Here is a 20,826-nt window from a genome sequence, read left to right as displayed (position 1 = left end):
CTGCATCAAGGTTTGAAAGGGTTTAAATTCGCCAGGCTTGTTATGATAAATGGATGTGACATTGGTAAGGCCCCTGAGTTTCCATTGGCCAAAAGCTTTATGCAAAGTAGATGGGAGGAACATAGGGTTGCCTTGGATTTTCAGGTGGCGGGAGATGTTGGATGGCAGTCTGAGTAGCTTTCTTACTTCTCTCCAGGCAATGACCGTTTCCTTGATAAGTACACTAGTTTTGAGGTGGGGGGGGCAAAGCATTGGGATTGGAATGAAGAATGGCTGAAAGGTCATAAGGGTACGCCATAGCGTCCTCCAGGGTGTAGTTGGAATATTTAGATCCACCAGTTAACCAATCCAGGCCCTGTCTAAGTAAACATGCTAGGTTATAAAAACGCAAATTGGGTAGTCCCGCCCCGCCCTCGCTCTTCGGGAGACATAATTTTTGCAGCGCTATGCGTGATTTCTTGCAGGACCATATGAAAGCAGTAAGGGCTTTCTGGACTTTTTGAATATCAGAGTGTCTCAGTAGGAGAGGTATGCTCTGCATTGGATAAAGCAGGCGTGCAAAAGACACCATTTTGAAAAAGTGACATCTCCCAAAAAGCGAGAGAGGAAGGGCCCCCCAAGCCTCCAGCTCCTTTACAATTTTGGTTATTAATGGGGGGTAGTTAAGTAAATATAAAGAAGATGGTTCATGTCCTATTTGAATACCCAAGTACGTAATATGTTGAGTGGCAATGGCTAGCGGAGATAGATGTCTCCATTTAGTGGAAAGGTGTGGGTGTAGTGCTAAGACCTCACTTTTGTCAAAATTAATGCGGAATCCCGAGCAGAGTCGAAAGTCTGTAAAAAGTTGTTTGAGTCTGTCAAAGTCTGATATGGGATTGGTAGAGAATAGGAGTATGTCATCCGCAAACAGTGCTGAGCGGAGAGTGTGGTCCCCTAAAGTGATGCCACTGATCCCATTATCCGAGTTTATTATTCTAGAAAGGGGTTCGATCGCTATATTAAACAACAACGGGGATAGGGGGCACCCCTGTCTTGTTCCCTTTGCTAGGGGGATCATGTCGGAGACAAAGTCAGGGGTGACAAGACGCGCGGTTGGGGAGGCATACATTTGCATCAAAAAATCGCATAATTTGACCCGAAAATCCAAATTATTCCATCACCCTAAAAAGCCAGGAGAAACTGATGTTGTCAAAGGCTTTTTCCGCGTCGAGGGACATAATGGCAACGTCTTGGTCAGGGTGGGTTTTAGCATATTCTAAAGCCATTAAAACCTTGCGGATGTTTAGGGTAGCTGATCGCCCTGAAACAAAGCCAGATTGGGCCGGGTGGAATAGAGATGGAAGTAGGAGAGCTAGGCGCGATGCAATTATTTTAGACAGGATTTTTACATCGACGTTAATCAAAGAAATCGGTCAGTAAGATCCTGGTAATAGGGGATCTTTTCCTTTCTTGGAGATTAGTTTGATGTGGGCCTGCGTCCCTGTGGGAAGATAAGGCCCTCCGTCCCACATGGCTGCGTATACATGTTTTAGGGTATCGGGAATAAAGTCGCTGGTCAGTTTGAAAAATTCTGCCGTGTATCCGTCGGGTCCTGGGGCTTTGGCCGAGGCCATGGATTTAATCGTGAGTCGGATGTCCTCTACAGTAATAGGGGCATTGAGTGCCTCTAATTGTGCATTGTGGGGTTTGGGCAGACGTATTTTGGCCAGCAGAGCGTCAGCAGTAGGCTGGTCAGTCGGGTCATCTTTATATAAATTAGTGTAATACTCTGCAAGTAATTTACTAATCTCGGCAGGCGAGGTAACCAGAGAGCCTGCCGCATCTCTGAGGGTAGAGATGTGGGTAGGATGTTTAGGTCCTGAGCATAGTTTGGCCAGCAGCCTGCCCGCCTTGTTACCGAATCTGTGAAAATGTAGCTTAGAGTATGACGTTTTGGCTGCTTCATGTTGTTCTGCCCAAAGGTCAAAAGTACGTTTAGCCTGTCTCCATTCTTGTATGTTCTCTAAGGTACGGTTTAGCGTTAGCCGCTCATGAGCCAAGCGTAGAGCTTCGCTTGGCTGACTGTATTGTTGTCTGGTCTGTTTTTTAAATTGGGCGGTATAGGAGATTATTTTACCCCGCAAAAAAGCTTTACCGGCTTCCCAAAAAAGGTTTCGGTCAGTGATGTGAGCTCCGTTGGTGGAGATGTAATCCTCCCAGGCACCATATAGTGTATGTCGGAAGTCTTCACTATCTGCCAGGTAAGAGGGGAAGCACCAGGTAGGGGAGGGGGATGAACGGGTAGCTTGAGTTATGTGTACAGCAATAGGGCTGTGATCCGATATTCTGGCATCTTGTATGTCTGGGGCACTTATTGAGGAGATTAGAGCAGGGGAGGCAAAAAAGTAGTCTATGCGAGAAAAAGTGTTATGTGGGGGCGAAAAAAAGTGTATTCCTGATCCGTCGGGTGCATTAGTCGCCAAACATGGACGAATTGCATGGAGGCGATGGATTGTGCCAGGAGAGTAGAGTTAGATAGAGGGGGGTATGTGTACACGATCTATGCGATGAGGGGCACGTGCGATCTGACAGCGTGGACATAACCGAATTAAAATCCCCACCCACTAGGTGTAGCATCTCAGGGGTAGTTAGCACCCATTTCACCAAATCCTGAAAGAAGGAGGCGTCAGGTGAGTTAGGAGCATAAATATTGGTGAGTGCAACAGCTTTGTCACCTAAGGTCAAATGTAGGGTTATTTTCCGGCCCACCGTGTCCACCTTAACATCTCTGACAGTGTGTCGTAAATTTTTGTGTAAAAGGATAGCAACACCCGCTTTTCGGCCTACTGCCATAGACAGAACCCATCCATATTTTGCGAAGGCATCTTAAATCGTCTGCGGACAGGTGTGTCTCCTGGAGCAGAGCCACATCAGCCCGGAGACGCCTCAGGTACCTAAGGATGGACATGCGTTTGTTTGGGGAATGAAACCCCTTAACATTCCAGGAAACAAACTTTAGGTGACGTCCATCAGCAGATTGTGACATGACTGGGAATAAACAGTTTTTTGGTTTAGGGGTTTGCACGGTAACCCCTCTGTAAGTATAGTATCTACCATTTGGGAGTCATCAAAGCGCCATAAAACTCCTGAAGACATAGGTACAAGGTTGGCAAACATGAATTTTAACTTTTCTAAGCAGCAATAGAATATAAATATTAGTAAAGCAGAGTATCGGTTAAGGAAAAGCAGAACGAACAAAACGGACTTCTCTTTTTTCCATGTGAGGGTCATCTACCTAACATAGCTCCCGCCGGACACTAGCTCCTCATGCAAGGGCGAGATTTGAGCTACGGGGGGTGGGGGGAGGGAGGGGATGAGGGGTAAAGGAAAAAAAAAGGGGGGGGGAAGGGTGGGAGATGGGTAGAGGATAACAAGGAAGGGTAGTCAGAGGGGGGAGTTTCAGGGAGAGAGCAATTCAAGTTTAAACATTTAAACATTATTTTAGGCTTAAGATAATGAAGGCCCATCTCCAGTGTCTAAACTACACAGGTGCTGTGTCTGCGATTATTACTTGTGACCCTGGAGTGGATCTTCAACCAGATAGTAGGTGGCCACCATGGCTACTGGGGTGGAAGACCATAAAGCATAAAATATAGAACTTTAAGCAACAGGCTGATATAAGTATTTTGTCATAAAGTTCAGTCATGACGGTTTGGAGGAACATTAAAAGTACCTATAACACAAAGGTGAAAAGAGAGACAAGAGGGGGTGATACTACCCGTCTGTGGAAGCACAGGTGATGAGGGTGGTAGTTTGGAGTCCTTCAGCGATTCCCAGAACGGTCCTCTTGGTTGGTGAAGCGGCTGCATTTGTATGGGGGTTTGGTCGGGCTTCGGGGATGTTTAGGAGGTGCAGTTGAGTAGGATGGAGATGTTGATGGTGAGCCCTCTGCAGCGGTGCTATGTTCCATTTTGGTGCTTCTAGTGGTTAAGTAATTTTCCACCTCATCAGGTGTGTTGAAGGTGAGGTATTCCCTTCATGAGTTTGGATGCGGAGGACAGCTGGATATGCTAAGGAGAACCGAATTTGGTTGTGATGAAGAGTGGAGCAGATCGACAAAAACGCTTTACATTGTTTCATCACCTCCATGGAGTAATCCGCAAAGAGCAGCAATTTTGCGCCATCCACAACTAGGGAACGTGAGCGACAAAATTTTTGCATCATAGCATTCTTGTTAGCATAATTCAGGTATTTCACTATGACATGGCGAGGTTTTGCGCGGGCTTCTGAGTACTGACCTATGCGGTGCGCACGTTCAATAGTGCAGGGTATGCGGAGGCCCAGTTGCTCTGGGATGGTTTTTGCGCATATATTCGTGAGCTGGGAAGCTGGGATCAATTCTGGTAAGCTGATTATGCGCAAGTTGTTTCTTCTTGAGCGATTTTCCAGATCATCGAGCTTGTCCCATATGTCCCTGTTTGTGGCAGTGATGCGTGCAAGTGCCACAGATGAAGCTGTGCATTCATCTTCAAGCAATGATGTCCTCTCCTCCACGTGGGTGATGCGCTGTGCCTGAGCCTGGATTTCTATGTGAAGCTGCTCCAGCCCTCTGTGTACAGCTGCATCCACAGTGGCTGTCAGTGAGGGTCCCAGCAGCGTTACCACAGCCTGCGCAATGCCAGCGGGGGATGTAGGATGCGTCCCTGTCAGCTCAGAAGCAGGGGGAGACTGTGGCTGCATCTGGAGCAGTTCTGCTGTGCCTGGGGCGGCCGCCATCTTGGCCGTGTCGGCCGTTGTATCTCCCGCTGGGGGTATCGTGGAGGACACCTCCCGTGCATAGGATCGCTCCACAAAGCGATCCATCTGTGCCTACAATGGAGCAGGGATAGAGGGGGTCCCCCCAAAGCAGTAGCAGGTTTGTATGCCGGGTATATGAGGAGCGGTGCGGGAGCTGAAGCTTTTCACCTCCTCCTCATGTGGCGCCGGAACCGGAAGTCGTATCAGCTTTTTTATATATACCTGAATGTTTCAGGTAAAAAGGAACCAAAGCAGGAGAGGGGCTCCGTTATAGGAGAGCTAATCTCAACTGAAAAAAAAACATAATAATTAGGAAGTAATTAGTTGGCTATAGGGTAATTTTTAAGGTAAAATAGATATATAATAAAGATAATATATCGTAGACAGGCAGTATGGTTTTTTAAAATTATTTTACTAAGCCGTATAGTTATAAATGTGTTGTAAGCAGTATGTATTACTTTAATATTATTATTTAAAAAGAGCCAGGTAAATTATACTTATGCTGGCATTTATATTAATTTTATACAGGCTAACAGATACTAAAATATCAAAGTAATTTAGGCCTGATTGCAAAGAGGTGATAGTCCCAGTGTATGCTATCCCAGTGAGATTTAGTTAAATAGGTGTAGATTGGCATATTTACCTTTAAACAAGTTGTTAGAATAGACACCCACTGACACAGCTAGCCTCACTGGCGGACTGCGCATGTCCGCCGGAGTAGCAAGATGGAGGCCAGATGAGGATGTAATACATCTGTAGCCTCAAAGAACCCGCCATGGGTTACCTAGCCCGGGCGGCTTTGTGTGCCGGGCAGTCCGCTGGCCTTTCTGTGGGACAGAGAACAGAGGTGTAGATTGGCATATTTACCTTTAAACAAGTTCTTAGAATAGACACAGCACATCCTGACATCCAGCAACCAAATGTGATGGATACAGGACGTGCTTCGGGTTGTGTCTTAAATACTCCTCCCCCTCCAGTCAGCTGGCACCGATAATTGTGACGTCCCTAGAGAGAGCGGGGAGGAGGAAACAGGTCTCTCTGTGTTGGCCTCCTGAGCCACGCATGCGCCGTCCTGTCCCCGGAACGCATGCATGAAATGCCGGCAAGTTGGAAACGATGCCACGCACGCACCACCCACCGAGTAGCAAGATGGAGGCCAGATGAGGATGTAATATGTCTGTAGCCTCAAAGAACCCGCCGTGGATTACCTAGCCCGGGCGGCTTTGTGTGCATGGCGGTTCGCTGGCCTTTGTGTGGGACAGAGAAGGACTACAAAGGGGAAACGCAATTGCAAATTAAATATTAAATATTAGAGACAAATATAACATATATATATAAAATCAAATTGTACATTAGAATAACTATCAATTTATGTTACAATAAGCAGTATTAAAGAGATCTGGGCAAAAAGCAGAGGCACACAATTATTTAGACAGCATTGGAACTTTTACAGCAGAGAGATCTTATATCTTATTATATTTCAGGGTATCAAATAGAGAGGGAGGAAAAGAGAACAGCTATAGGCTGTATCTGAACACAGATGTTATCACAAGAATCACAGATTATGAGCATAAAATCCAGGTCACCAATGTATAGTTTATTTTTCCATTCCTCCAGATGAAAACCCTTTGAGAAGTGGTTTAAAACAAATAGCCTCGTTTAACCCTGGTGGCTGTGTGGCTTTTAAGTTGTGGATGCAGCTCCATTTGGAGGAGGTCTTTGTTCCAGTCCCCTCCCTTGGAGCTGGGATGTATGCGATCCAATATCAAGAATTTGATATTTGGAAATTTACCGCCATGCAATTGGCATGTCGACTAAGAGGGAGATCTGGGTTGCATACCTGCATACTTTTTATATACCTGTATTCCCTGCTCCAAAATTTGAGTTTTGTTTTTTCAATGTAGAAGCAACTGCAATCGCATTGCAACATATATATCACGCCAATGGTTTTGCAGTTTGCAAAAGGTTTGGGTGAAAATTTTTTGACCATTTGGAAGGGTAGGGAGTGAACATATATTTATAGCAGTTACAAGTCCCACACATGTGAGTTCCTTTATATTTACAACTATTTGTATTTGCTTCTCCTTTAATGTCGCTGTTGACAACTTTATCTCTAACAGATGTGGCTCTTTTAAGAATAAAGAGAAGTGTCGCAGTGACAAATTGTCCCAATAACGGATCAAGTGATAGCATATGCCAGTATCTCTCTACAATTGTTTTAATTTTTTCTTGTTGATTAGTGTATTTTGTAATAATTCTTAAAGGGTTAGCATTATTTTTGGGTTTTTGTGAGTAGAGCAGTTTTTTTCTGGATTATATAGATGCTTGTTTATACAATCTTTTTAAGGAAGCATGGTAGTAGCCTCTTAACAAAAGTCTATCTCATAGTTTTGCCGCCTCTATTTTATAGACATTGTCATCTGAGCAGTTACGTCTTATCCTTAGATACTGGCTGTATGGTATTGAGTCTATCAGAGCCTTAAGGTGGAAGCTTGAGGCATGCAGTATCCTGTTGCCGGCTGTAGGTTTTCTATATAGTTTGCTACAAAGGGTGCCTCCCTCTCCTCTATATATTTCCACATCCAAAAATGTAATACATTCCCTATCATAGGACATTGTGAATCCAAGGCTGAACTCGTTTTTGTTCATTCTGGATAGACACTGCTGAAGTATATCTGGTGATCCATCCCAGATAATGAAAACATCATTGATGTATTGGTACCAACCCAGGATGTGATCCGTATACATCGATACCGATTCATCTGCCAGAAACATTTTCTCCCACTCTCCCAGATACAGGTTGGCATACGATGGGCACAACAGGTCCCCATCGCAACCCCCTGCACCTGGAGGTAGTGGGAGCCATTCAAAGTGAAAACCTTATGTCCAAGAATAAATTCTAACAGAGAGAGAATGAATTGATTATAAGCTTGATCTGTGTTGCCTCTCTGATGTATAATGTGTTTTATAGCTGCCAAGCCTTTTTTCATGGGGAACTGAACTATATAATGTTTCAACGTCTATCATGACTAGCAATGCATAGTCAGGAATGCATAAGTTTGTAAAAAATGCACCATATCTTTTACGTAAGAAGGTAGGGATATAACATACGGTCTCAAAAATCATCTGTCAGCTTGCTGGCATTTTCACTAAGAGCGCCCATGCCCAAAATAATAGATCTTTCCGGGAGGCTTTATTGCGTCTTTGTGATTTTTAGGAAGTGCATAGAAGGTAGGGACTCGGGGGAAGTTGTTCCTAATGAAGTCCCATATATTTTTTTGTTATTGTATTGTTCAGATAGGCAGTATCTACTAGTACATAGAATTCCTTATTATATTTCTCCACAATGTTTGCCGGATTATGGTGGTACCAATCTTGATTTTTAAGAATTTTATTGCACATGTTGATATATTTTTCATTGTCTAAAAAGGCAATGTTGCCGCCTTTATCTGCAGGTTTGATAGTGATTAGATTGTTGTCAGAGAGTTGTTTCAGCGCTAAGGCTTCTTTATCGTTTAGGCTTGTGAGACATTTTGTACATATTTTTAATTCCTCTAGATCTTTTTTACTAGTTTAAGAAATGCGGCTGCATTCAGGTTAGTGCTGGGGGCTAGGCAAAGATCTGATCTTTTCTTCAGTGTAGATTTATTTAGATTTATTTTAGTAGATCGACTTTGTTCCTCCACTAGTTATAATAGCTGTGACAGGTCTATGCGATCAATAACATCAGCTGGATCATTTTTGTCAGGGAATTTCCCATAGAATGGCTAACAGGCGCACACATGCACTCGAGAGTCAGCGGGCATAATTCCTCTTGGCGCCAGATGACCTATTTAAAGGGAGTCTAGCCTCCTATCCTTTGCTGACTGATCTTCAGCTGTGTTCTGTATCCTGTATCAGTTGTGCCAAGACAGGAAATATAAGAGAGGCTGACCTCATCAACTCAGTCTTCTATCAGCTACATGACAGTATCAGTCAGCCAATGATTGAGTCTGAAAGGGAGGCCTCTCTACTGGAGGACATTTGTCGATCAATCTCTTACATCATTCAAAGTCTGCAAGGAAAACTTAATTGCATCCAGTGGGACCTTTCTCCCTCCTGAACCCAGAGTGCCTATCCCTGGACACTTCTCTGGAGATCGCAGGAAATTTCGGACTTTCCGCAATTCTTTTGAACTATACTTCTCCCTCCTGCCACAAAATTTCTCTACAGAAGATGTTAAGGTGGGATTCATTATCTCTCTTCTTCTGGATGAGCCCCAATCCTGGGCTTATCACCTTCGTGAGCAACATGACCCAGCCCTGGCAGCTATGGACTCTTTTTTCTCTGCCATGTCTCAGCTATACACTGACCCCTTCCATTGTCAGACTACCGAACTGATGCTCAGCAAATTGCAACCATTATAAAACAATAAAACTCTGATAAGTAAGTATCTGATGGAAAAGTGCAAATGTTAAACACTATAAAGAAAACCTGATGGTGACAAGTTGCAAACACTCTCTTACCGCAATTTGTGATACATCTGCATAGGGTATGCAATGACCAATATTTGATATTATAAAGTGAATCTTAAATTGCAAGATAAAGTGACAATAGAAAAATTATAAATAATTCAGACTAAAGAAATATTATATAAGTATCACTGTGTATCGATTAAAAAAGTCCATAAAACAATGAGTAAGAAAATGTTCAGTGTCCCATATTCATACTTTCATGAAAGTGACTTGTGCTGATTTCCAAATATTGCGACTTAATGTCCTCTTCTGTGTATCAAAATAAAGTGACTTCTTGTGCAAAAAACATATATAAAGTGACCAACTGCATTGAAATAAGGTGACTTCTTGTGCTCCCCCTCACGTATGTGCACTCACCAGAACCCCCCACCCCTGCAGGGGTAAAAAGTGTGTAGAGAACTGTGTCTCCAGTCAGCATATTCCCAGGAAACGGTAGGTACTCTGGAACGGAATATGTATAAAGTAATCAAAAATGGGCATCCATAGCGTAAATCTGGTAAAAAATATATTTATTTCTTTATGACGAATTAAAAGGACTTTACATTAGGTAAAAACAGGGCTAAAAAAAGTCTGCCCCACTCACAAAAGATGGCCACAGTTAACCAGTTCCTGGGTCTGGACAGCGTGCGTTCCACAGACCAAAACAGAGAAACCAGAAGCTGCCGGAAATGACGTTTGACATCGACGTGTACCAAATACTGCTTACGCGTTTCGCCACTGGACGTCATGTCCCTATGCCGGTCACTATCTACAAACCTGTCCAGTAAGGCCATGCAAGTTCCCTACTAATTGGATACACATGATGCATCCACCTGGGACTGATCGAGTATACCTCACCCTCCTTTGTCACCTGAAAGGACTATCTCTGTTCCTGCAATTATAGACTCTGGTGCCTGTAGCTGCTTTTTGGACTCTAATTTCGCAGCCCAGCAAATCTTCCCCTCTGTACCAAGAAACAAGGGTTTGTGGTTCATCTTGCTGATGGTTCCGGTATTAAGTCTGGTCCAGTAACACAAGAGATGGCTCCAATCCTTTGCCTTTCTTCTTCCGGCCACCAAGAATTTCTACGCCTAGATGTTATCACGTCAGCCATGTTCCCCATCATTCTGGGTATGCCCTGGCTGAGGGCACATAACAACATCATTTATTTATTTATTTATTTCAGGTACTTATATAGCGCCGTCAATTTACGCAGCGCTTTACAAATACATTGTACATTCACATCAGTCCCTACCCTCAAGGAGCTTACAATCTAAGGTCCCTAACTCACATTCATACATACTAGGGACAATTTAGACAGGATCTAATTAACCTACCAGCATGTCTTTCAATTGGCTTACGGGGCAGGTCTCCTTCCCTTCTCCATACTGCCAGGTACATTGTGTTCCACAGGAATTACACACTGCTACCCCTCTCCTGGCTATCCAGCATGATCCTGAAGTGTCAAAATGAGTCCCTGCAGTTTACCACTAATATCTTTGACGTCTTCAATAAAAAGAATGCAGATGCCCTTCCTCCTCATTGGGCCTATGATTGTCCCATTGAGTTGCTGCCCGTGGCTGAAATACCTTTTGGCTGTATTTACCCTCTTTCTGAACTTGAACTAGAAACCCTCCATCATTACATCAATGAAAGCTTCGAGAAAGGATTCATTCGACCTTCCACATCCCCTGCAGGAGCCGGCATCTTCTTAGTCGAGAAAAAAGATCATACTCTCAGGCCCTGTGTAGACTACCGAGACCTTAACAAGATAACGGTCAAAAATCGCTACTCACTTCCTCTGGTTCCTGAACTATTCCAGGGGTTGTGAGGGGTGCAAGTATTCTCTAAACTTGATTTGAGAGGTGCATACAACCTAGTCAGAATTCATGAAGGAGACGAATGGAAGACAGCATTCCAAACACACTTTGGACATTACGAATTTCTAGTTATGCCATTCGGTCTCTGTAATGCCCCCGCCACGTTTCAACATCTTGTCAATGACATATTTCTGGACTATCTTGATTTATTCATCATTGTCTATCTGGATGACATCCTCGTGTTCTCCAGTTTACCTGACCTTCACAGGGGTCGTGTAAAGAAGGTACTGGATAGACTTCGGCAGCACTATCTCTATGCAAAAGCTGAAAAATGTGAATTCAAAAGGCTGACTATCCAATTCCTGGGACTTTTGTAGAAGGCATTTCTATGGATCCACAAAAGGTTGCTGCTGTACTAGAATGGCCTACTCTGGAGGACAAGAAAGTCATACAATGCTTTGTGGGGTTTGCCAACTTTTATGGAAAATTTATAAAGACTTTTCCGGTATCATAGCACCAGTTACTCAGTTGACCAAGCAACATGTCCCATTCAAATGGACTCCAGAGGCTCAAATCGCTTTTGAACAACTAAAGACTAAAGACTGTTCACCTCTGCCCCTATTCTAAAACATTCTGACCCTGTTCTGGCCTATGTGCTCAAAGTAGACACTTTTGAAAGTGCAGTTGGGGCTATACTATCTCAAGGACAAGGGGCTAAGTCCTTACTCCATCCTATTGCTTTTTGCTCCAGTAAACTAAGTTCTTCCAAAATTCCAAAAAAAGATTGAGAACTGCTACCTATTAAGGCTGCCCTGGAGGAATGGCGCTATCTGTTGGAAAGGGCTGCTCACCCTATTCTTATTTTCGCAGACCATAAGAACTTGGAATACTTAAATAATGCTAGACGACAGGACCCCCACAGGACAGATGGGCACTGCCCTTTTAACGTTTTGTATTCTATTTAACCTTTCGCCCCAGATCCAAGAACGGTAAACCTGATGCGCTCTCACGCATGTTCCCCGAATCAGCTCCACCTTCTGAACCTGACACCATTTTGCCTGCCAAGAACTTCCTAATTCTACAAGCAGATATGATGTCCCAGACCAAAGAGGCGGTCGCTAACCACCCTCCTCCTCTGGATTTACATCTTCAACAAAGTCACCGCAGCCTCCTTAGCCGAAGTGACGACCGTGATCTCCAGATTTGGTTACTACTCAGGTCTAACCATTAACTGGTCTAAATCAGCCCTGATGCTGCTAGACGGTGAATGGGAGGTGGATCTTCCTGACTCGTGCCCGATCCCAGTTGTGACCTCATTTAAATACCTAGGAATACAAATATCACCTAGACTTGCAGATTATTGCCAACTAAATATATATCCTCTTTTGTCCCGATTTCAGGACAAGATCAACACCTGAAATAACCTTAAACTATCACTGGCAAGCAGAGCCAACTTAATAAAAAATGATACTGATGCCGCAGTTATTATACCGTCTTCATAACTCCCCGGTTGTGATACACTTGAAAATATTTAGGGTGGTGAAAACCCTCTTTAGATGCCTGCTGTGGAATACGGGTCCCCCAGAATCAAGTTAGAACAACTGCAGCGCCATAAGGAAGGCAGAGGATTAGCAGTGCCCAACCCTTGGCTGTACTACATCGCAGCCCAAATGCAGCATCTGATAGGGTCTATGTCCCATGACCCGAAGGGTTCATCAGCGAGATTGATGCTGATCAGATCTGGAGCGGAAACCGTTCCGTTGGGCCTGGAGGCACAGATGTTTCGTAAATCTACTAAACTGACACCCACCCTTACTCTAATCCAGAAAATCTGGAATAAGGGTAGACAGATGCAAGAGGTGCTGGGCTTCACTGAATATAGCCCGATATGGGGGAACCTTTCTTATGTCGAACTGGCGAAGTTGCAGCAGGGATTCAAGTGGCGATCCTTTGGTGTAACTTTGCTGTCACAAGTATTCCAAGACGGCAAGCTGTTTTCCTTCCCTGAGCTACAAAACAGATTTAATTTACCCTCTAACATGTACTACTCCTATCTCCAGCTCAGGCACGCTGTAGGCATGCAAGGAAATGCTACCCATTGGACTATGTCCAATACCCCCACCTTTCACCTTCTACAAACAAGCACTGAAACCAAGGGGATCATTTCAAATTACTACCAAATGTTATTGACACACCATTTAAGGGATCACACCATTAAGGCACCATCCCTATGGGAAAAAGACATAGGCCCACTTATGGGAAACCAATGGGAGGAAGCCCTGCAATCAATCACCTCATGCTCTCTTAATGTAGGCCAAAAAGTCTCCCAATTATACATAGCGCTCGTGTGCATTACACCCCGCTCAGAGTACATAAGATGGGTAGGAGGCCAGACCCCCTGTGTGACAAGTGTGGGAAACACCAGGGAGATCTAATTCACCTACTATGGAGATGCCAAAAGCTCCACCGGTATTGGAAGGCGGTACTTGGGATGCTTAATCAAGTGTTTCAGACAACTGTCCCCTTGGACCCAATTTACTGTATCTTAGGAATTCTGGAGGAGGTTATCCCAGGGGAAGTGGTGAGAATAGCATTCTCTAGAGCAGGGGTCTCAAACTCGCAGCCCTCCAGCTGTTACGAAACTACAAGTCCCATGAGGCATTGCAAGCCTGACAGTTACAAGCATGACTCCCACAGGCAGAGGCATGATGGGACTTGTAGTTTCGCAACAGCTGGAGGGCCGCTAGTTTGAGACCCGTGCTCCAGAGCATTGTTCCAAGCCCGTAAACTCGTTCTGATGTGATGGAAATCAATCTCACCACCCACAGTCGCCTCATGGATAACACATATGGGGAACACCTTGATCATGGAGAGATATATTTACCAACACAGGGGAAGCCCAGGTAGATTCGAACGAATATGGGCGTCTTGGCTGGACACCATTGGACTAAGCCCCAGGGAACTGGTGATGTCTAGAATTTTACAAGGCTCTGCAGGGGGACCTCAGGGGGGACCTCAATAAGTTTGAAGTGCTCAACTGCTCAACACCAGTTGAAACGTATGTATATATGTACCTCAGTATATGGTGGACCTGAAAGCCGTGAAGACTGCAGAAATGTAAAGACCATTAAGATGAATACGTAATGTAAATGTAACCTTTTGCTACTGCATTGCTGGTAAATGTCAAAACTTGTTCAATAAACACCTTTTGATAAAAAAAAAAAAAAAAAAAAAAGAAAACCCTCCTCTTCAGAGAAGCCTATCCTGCCTCCACCTAACAACTGTACTTTTATTTTCTCCATCAGATCATTCCCCTCAGTTATTACCTTCTGTATCACTTGACCCTCCCTCCTGGATTGTAAGCTTTATCGAGCAGGGCCTTCTGATTCCTCCTGTATTGAATTGTATTGTAACTGTACTGTCTGCCGTCATGTTGTAAAGCGCTGCGCAAACTGTTAACACTATATAAATCCTGTATAATAATAGCTTTTCACAATCTGCAAAGGGGACTTCTTATGGCTTTCTTTCAGCAATTGCTTTCTTTTTGCCACTCTTCCATAAAGGCCAGATTTGTGGAGTACACGACTAATAGTTGTCCTGTGGAAAGATTCTCCCACCCGAAATGTGGATCTCTGCAGCTCCTCCAGAGTTACCATGGGCCTGTTGGCTGCTTCTCTGATTATTGGTGTCCTTGCCAGCCTGTCTGTCTTGGTCAGGTCAGTTTTTTTTAAGATGAAATGTTTAATTATTGGACATGCGCCTTATTGTTAGAATACAAAGGATTAACGGACCAGGTTTTGATGACTTGTCATTATATATATACAGTATCTCGCAAAAATGAGTACACCCCTCACATTTTTGAAAATATTTTATTCTATCTTTTCATGTGACAACACTGAAGAAATGACACTTTGCTACAATGTAAAGTAGTGAGTGTACAGTTTGTATAACAGTGTAAATTTGCTGTACCTTCAAAATAACTCAACACACAGCCGTTAATGTCTAAACCGCTGGCAACAAAAGTGAGTACACCCCTAAATGAAAATGTCCAAATTGGTCAAAATTAGCCATTTCCCCCCCCGTATCATGTGACTCATTAGTGTTACAAGGTCTCAGGTGTGAATGGCGAGCAGATGTGTTAAATTTGGTGTTAACGCTCTCCCATACTGGTCACATGAAGTTCAACATGCCACCTCATGGCAAAGAACTCTCTAAGGATCTGAAAAAAAAGAATTGTTGCTCTACATAAAGATGGCCTAGGCCAGTGGTTCTCAACTCCAGTCCTCGGGACCCACCAACAGGCCAGATTTTAAGTATTAACTTGGGGAGTTGCAGACTAGAATACTGCAATCACTGAGCAGCAAATGATATCACCTGTGATGTATTTCAGCTATCTTGCAAACCTGGCCTGTTGGTGGGTCCTGAGGACTGGAGTTGAGAACCACTGGCCTAGGCTATAAGAAGATTGTCAAGAACCTGAAACTGAGCTGCAGCACGGTGGCGAAGACCATACAGCGGTTTACTAGACAGGTTCCACTCAGAACAGGCCTCACCATGGTCGACCAAAGAAGTTGAGTGCACGTGCTCAGTGTCATATCTAGAGGTTGTCTTTGGGAAATAGATGTATGAGTGCTGTCAGCATTGCTGCAGAGGTTGAAGGGGTGAGGGGTCAGCCTGTCAGTGCTCAGACCATACGCTGCACACTGCATCAAATTGGTCTGCATGGCTGTTGTTCCAGAAGGAAGCTTCTTCTAAAGATGATGCACAAGAAAGCCTGCAAACAGTTTGCTGAAGACAAGCAGACCAAGGACATGGATTACTGGAACCATGTCCCGTGGTCAGATGTGACCAAGATAAACTTATTTGATTCAGATGGTTTCAAGTGTGTGGGGTGGCAATCAGGTGAGAAGTACAAAGTGTGTCTTGCCTACAGTCAAGCATGGTGGTGGAAGTGTCATGGTCTGGGGCTGCATGAGTGCTACTGGCACTGGGTAACTACCGTTCATTGAGGGGACCATGAATGCCAAAATGTACTGTGACTTACTGAAGCAGAGCATAATCCCCTCCCTTCAGAGACTGGGCCACAGGGCAGTATTCCAACATGATAAAGACCCCAAACACACCTCCAAGATGACCACTGCCTTGCTACAGAAGCTGACGGTAAAGGTGATGGACTAGCCAAGCATGTCTCCAGACTTTAAACCCTATTGAGCATCTGTGGGGCATCCTCCAACAGAAGGTGGAGGAGCACAAGGTCTCTAACATCAGATCTATGATGTCATCATGGAGGAGTGGAAAAGGACTCCAGTGGCAACCTGTGAAGCTCTGGTGAACTCCATGCCCAAGAGGGTTAAGGCAGTACTGGAAAATAATGGTGGCCACAGCAAATTTACACTGTTATACAAGCTGTACACTCACTACTTTACATTGTAGCAAAGTGTCATTTCTTCAGTGTTGTAATCAGGCCCGGACTGGGACAAAAAATAGGCCCGGGCATTTTAGGCTGAGCAGCCCATTTTTTTTTTTAAATACAAATCAGGGAAGCATGACATGTTTGTTATTTAACCAACAATGAATCTATCTATGGTCGCCGCTGCCACCCCCTATACAGGTGCCTAACCCTTTTTCGGGCACCTGGCACCTGAATTACAGTGGTGGGGGTGTTTTTTGAAAGCGCCTGATTAGAGCCATAGGCGTCCAAAAAAGATGAATAGCGGGGCGCCATGCTGTGCATTTGCTGTTCATTCAGCATTGTGTCATTCGCTTTCCTAACACTGAACCGCCTCTCAGCCAATCAGGTGCTTGGGTCTGTTACCTGTCTGTCATCTGATTGGCTGACACGACAGGCGTTGTGATTGGACGGCGCCTATAAGGCATCCAATCATAGCAGTAGACGGGAGAAAACATCGAGCGTGGAGGACATCGCCGCCCGCTGCCCCACCAAGACAGGTAAGTGGAGGTCGGGGGATGCACACTGGCAGAAATTGGTGGGCACAGTAGCGGCAGTTGATGGGCACACTGGCGGCAGTTGATGGGCACAGAAGGGGCAGTTGATGGGCACACTGGCAGCAGTTGATGGTTACACTGGCGGCAATTGATGGGCACACTGGCAGCAATTGATGGGCACACTGGCAGCAATTGATGGGCACAGTGGTGGCAATTGATGGGCACAGTGGTGGCAATTGATGGGCACAGTGGTGGCATTTGATGGGCACAGTGGCTGCGTTTGATGGCACAGTGGTGGCAATTGATGGGCACAGTAGCTGCGTTGATTTGATGGGGTTTTTTTTCAGTTTGTTTGCGCCCCCCAAAAATTTTGAGCACCAGCCGCCACTGGTTCAGATTAGGATTCAAACACACCTAAACTCACCCCTGCCAAGGGGAATGCTGCAGCTGGCTTTAAGGCATCAGTCCAGGTTCACACTACTGCGGTGTGAGACACCACATTTCGCACAGGAATCACAGCACGTTCCTGTGTGAATTACATGTGGTGTCTCTGGGGTGCGATTTGAGCCATGGATTTGTATGGCTCAAATCGCACTGCATTCACACCAAACTGGTGCAGAACCCTTTATTGTCCACACCAGAATCAGATTTCATGGGTGTTCACACCCATGCGACCCCATTTGGCGAACTGCGCTGCATTTTGCAAACCAATGGCCGGGTGTCGTTAACTTAACATACACTCTGCAATTGGTTCACATGGACAGGTTGCGATTTTATATGCAGTGCTGAAACCGCAACAAATTTGCTGTGAATTCACACCACATCTAGTGTGAACCCAGGCTAGAGATAACAGTGAATTTTAGGGCACATTAAAAATATATTACCCCAAATTATATATAATATAATCCAAAAGGTGTCCTGAATTTAAAGTGTATGTATGATTTTTTTTGCTAACACTGAACTTACCCAGCCAGCTAGTACTAAATGTACCACAATTACAAAGATAAAAGAAAAAAAAAATCATATATACTCTTTAAATGCAGGACACCTTTTGGGCCCAAGAACGGTCCCTCTCTCACACAATGTTTTACACCTGCATTTACACACAGCATGATGAGAGCATGATTTGGTCTGGTCAGTGGTCTCTTTTACACAGTAAAGAGTGATGCTGAACTACCTGAGTGCTCTCATCATGCTGTGTGTATATGCAGTTGTAAAACAAATTTTTTTGCAAAGAGGCAGGCTGGCATCACTTACTTTTTAGCAGTCTTTTCCAGGCCCTGGTATCTGTAGCTGCAGATACACCTTTCCAACATCAGGCAAGAAGCGGATTCCTCCAGGCAGCTCCTCCCCCTTCATGGTCACCTGACCCCTTCATTTCCGGCCCCTGAGCTGAATAGTCAGACGGCCACGGAGCTGGCTGTGGTGAGGCAGGGTGATCTGCCCCGACCCACGGAGCAGCCCAGATGCCTTGGGAGTGGGCGGTGGGGACTGGGGACCCCGGCCAGATAGACATGGATGCGGCCCTCTCCGCTGAGCCGGCCACTTATTACTTATTCATGCTACTTGACACGTACCATCTACCTAAACATTGTTGCTGACCAAGTACACCCCTTCATGGAAACGTCATTTCCTGAAGGCAGTGGCCTCTTTCAGCAGGATAATGCACCCTGCCACACTGCAAAAATGGTTCAAGAATGGTTTGAGGATCACAACAATGAGTTTAAGATGTTGACTTGGCCTCCAAATTCTCCAATAGAGCATCTGTGGGGTGTGCTGGAAAAACAAGTCCGATTTATGGAGGCCCCATCTCACAACTTACAGGACTTAAAGGATCTGCTATAGACGGCTTGGTGCCAGATACAACAGCATACCTTCAGAGGTCTAGTGGCGTCCATGCCTTGACATGTCAAGGCTGTTTTGGTGGCAAAAGGGGGGGACCTACCCAATATTAGGTGAGTGGTTATAAAGTTATGGTTGATCGGTGTATATAAAATGGCTGTATCCACACTTGACCCAATATAATACTTCGGTGCTCCACACAAATTTAGCAGTGTAACAGTTAACATGGTAGGCATTCATAGGTCCTCCAAAAAGCATAGGAGTAATCGTTAGCTTGTTTTATTAAACCAACATTTTGGCTGTAATAAAACACAAACATTGACCTTCATCTCCTAAAATATGTGCAAATTGGAAAAATTGGGTCATTTACTTAGTACATTGCATTCAGCTTATCCTGTGTGTGTTTGGCTACAGTCAGTTATTATACAGCACAGTGGTTAACTAAAAAAACCCATGACTGTTATATTTGCATGTCTGATGTTTTACATAGAGAATCTCTGAAGTTATTTCCCCCGAGATTTCATGTGATATAAAGAGTTGCAGACCATTGATCTGTGTATGTGACAATCCAGAGACTTCAAGATGATTCCGGTGACATATCTACTCTGTGTCTTTTTCCTTTATATACAAGGTATAGTATATTATTATACCTTTTCATTTATTTTTACAGCTTATTTATAATTTAGGAGTGATAATTTAGGGTGTCATTAATATCCCCGGGATTTAGTGGCAGATTAAAAAGCATTAAATCTGTTTTAAAAGACTGGTAACATTTAGCACAGGTTTTATTTAAGACAAGTGAGTTACAATGATGTTTGCCTAATATATTTTTCTGCTAAATAAAGAAGAATGGAAGTATATCTAATGCCTCTGTTTGGCATATTCAGTAAGTGGAGTCAGTAATCATGAATGACTGACTATATCACTGGAATACCTGTTTTTGAAAACAAATATAATTAGATAACCCTATTTTAATTTACTTGTGCCATTTACACCCTTTTTATCTTCATTTGAACAGTCAGATTCATTCAGATTAGGAATGTTAATTGCTTCCATTGTGTTTGTTCAGATTCCTGTGGTCAGATTACGATGACTCAGACTCAAGAATACATTGTGAAATCACCGGGAGACACAATTACAATTTCATGTACATCCAGTGAGGATCTTTATCACCCTGATGCAAAATTTATTACATTATACTGGTATCAACAAAAGCCAGGACAACCTATAAGTCTTCTTGTCCAGAAAGCAACAGAACGATATACTGGGGTCCCAGAGAGGTTTGTTGGATCGGGATCTGGAACAAATTATCATCTAACAATCAATGGAGCAAAAGAGGAGGATGCGGGAGATTATTACTGTATGCAATACAGAAAGTATCCAATCACACAGTGATATACGGCTGTACAAAAACTTACTTCCTCTCTTATATTTGTTATATAGAGTGTCTGAGCTGAAAAACAACCCCAGACAGTGAATAGAGTCACTTAGTGGTGTGCTAGATTTATGAAGAAAACTTTGCAACTGCTACTCAGGGCAAACTGAAAAACAAAGTTCAATCCAGTTTACTTTAGTCCAGTGCTGATTAAAAGTTATTAACCACTTCAATACTGGACACTATCGCCCCCTTCCTTCTGTTAGGTTCAACTTTTAAATAAGTTGCTTTAAGTTTATATTGCTTTGTCAAATTTAAGCTCTTATTAAAGAAATAGACACAGAAACAGAGTATCTGTATATCAATCTACGAGCCCTGGTGTCCCGTTTTCATCTGAACTGTCTTGGTTTATTGAATATGTTTATAAGATTGGTTACATGACGCAAATATCAAAGTACAATTTAGATATCAGCTAATAAAAGCAGTTTCGACAGATAATTTTCGTATCAGCAGTCAAAGGTTACAATAAAAGCAGTTTCATCGAGAATAATGTGTCAGCAGACAAAGGTTA

At 43.9% G+C, this 20,826-nt stretch overlaps 1 long non-coding RNA gene across 1 annotated transcript; it reads left to right on the top strand.

Moving 5' to 3' along the window:
* The first annotated feature begins 19,254 nt into the window (after positions 1-19,254).
* LOC141125800 (uncharacterized) lies at positions 19,255-20,073 on the top strand. Its single transcript, XR_012241393.1, has 2 exons — positions 19,255-19,511; positions 19,950-20,073. It is a non-coding gene; the product is annotated as an uncharacterized lncRNA (long non-coding RNA).
* The last annotated feature ends 753 nt before the right edge of the window (positions 20,074-20,826 follow it).

This window comes from Aquarana catesbeiana, linkage group LG01 (genome assembly GCF_042186555.1).
Source record: "Aquarana catesbeiana isolate 2022-GZ linkage group LG01, ASM4218655v1, whole genome shotgun sequence".
Classification (NCBI taxonomy): Eukaryota; Metazoa; Chordata; class Amphibia; order Anura; family Ranidae; genus Aquarana; species Aquarana catesbeiana.
The sequence above is the reverse complement of the archived record's forward strand: the minus strand, read 5'-3'. Positions and strand labels throughout refer to the sequence as shown.